This window comes from Epinephelus moara, chromosome 24 (assembly GCF_006386435.1).
Source record: "Epinephelus moara isolate mb chromosome 24, YSFRI_EMoa_1.0, whole genome shotgun sequence".
Lineage (NCBI taxonomy): Eukaryota > Metazoa > Chordata > Actinopteri > Perciformes > Serranidae > Epinephelus > Epinephelus moara.
The window spans coordinates 440,297-441,874 of NC_065529.1; the positions used below are offsets into that span (position 1 = coordinate 440,297).

At 38.0% G+C, this 1,578-nt stretch overlaps 1 protein-coding gene across 1 annotated transcript in view; it reads left to right on the top strand.

The window, feature by feature from the left end:
* Positions 1 to 1,578, top strand: part of LOC126386418 (dihydropyridine-sensitive L-type skeletal muscle calcium channel subunit alpha-1-like) — a 509,728-nt gene that overhangs the window by 342,923 nt on the left and 165,227 nt on the right. The gene's annotated exons all lie outside the window — the stretch shown is intronic.

The window sequence follows — 1,578 nt, forward strand, 5'->3', positions numbered from 1 at the left end:
CCGAGGCAGCTGCTGGTGTAGCCCTCTCCACGGTTAGAAGCGGCAGTCCCTGTGGATCTCCTTCTTGGTGTTCATCTCTTGGCGCTTCGGTCCCCCCCGCCGAGCCGTCAGCACCGCTGGCAGCCGCTGCGCTAGTGGGTCCCGCGGCGCTAGCATTCAGATGGTATAAGATGCTTATTAACATTAATAAGTCTAGACTAAGTGTTTATTACAGCATAACTGACTGAGTTATAATTGCTTATAGGAGCATTATAAGCACTTAATAGAAACTTTGGTAATGGTTTATAAACCTATACTAAATATTAATAAGATGTCTATTTACATAAATTATAATTTATAAGGGTTAATTATATAATAATAACCACGGTTTATAAGACACTAGAAGACCCTATAAGATTAAATTAATAAGGTGTTTATTAACATTAATGAGACTATAAGAAGTTAATATAAATGCCATATTGTGGTTAATAAATGCTTAATTATGCACTTATTAATAGTAAATAATGATCCTTTGCAGCTACTGGATCTAAAGTGGGAACAGTGTCATATAAAGGTTAATAAACTATTAATATGCACTTCTTATCAGCTCATAATGCATCTTTGCAGCTACTGGATCTAAAGTGGGAACAGTGTCGTATAAAGGTTAAAAAATGTATTAATATGCACTTATTAACAGCTCATGATGCATTTTTGCAGCTGCTGGATCTAAAGTGGGAACAATGTCTTGTTGAGATTCTCTTTATTATGCACTCACTGAAGATAATAATTCTGTTAATTATGCACCTACTGCAACATCCAGATATCAATCATTATTTCAACATTAAAGAATTCTGATGTGTTCTTTTCACTCTAGTATGTTATTATTTTCTTTAGCAAAGGATCATGGGAATCTAATTTCCTCAAAATGGCATGCTAAGACAAACAAGAGTTATTTGAACGTAAAAATGTGAGCAGATTGATTCAGCGTTAGCTGCTTTATTCTGAGAATTCAGCCTACCAATGGTGGTGAAAACACAACATAAGGACATATTTCCTTTTCATATTGATTTTTAATGCAACCGCTATTGTCGAAAACAGGAAAAAAGGATTGGAAACCCTAAGGTACCCTAAGATTGGAAACCCCTAGTTGAGTTAAAAAAAAAAGACAGATCTGAGTTCATTTGGCTTTTTCAAAAGCTTTGTTACTTAGATTGACTGTTTGTGAATACAGTGTTCCACAAAGCTCCCTGTAACCCGTCAGTTTTCTGAAAGTGAGTGACAAAAGTCTCAACATCGGCCAGGCCAAAGGTGGCCAGGTCAGTGATGTCTTCAGGCCAGTTGCTTAGGTCAAACATGGTGGCAGCGGCTTTCAAGACACCCTCATCAAGGTTGCCAAACCACGTGGTGAGGTTGTCACAGAAGCCATTGAGTAGTTTATCTTTCACTTTTTGGAAGTCATCATCATCCACTTGTTTCCTGTTGAGTTTTACACCAGAGAAGGTGTTTCCGGGAAAAGGTCCCACTTCATCCAGGAGCTGCTTCAGATGCTGACCTGGGACTGTCTGAAATACAGAAGAAAAAAACTTTCACTGTCACGAT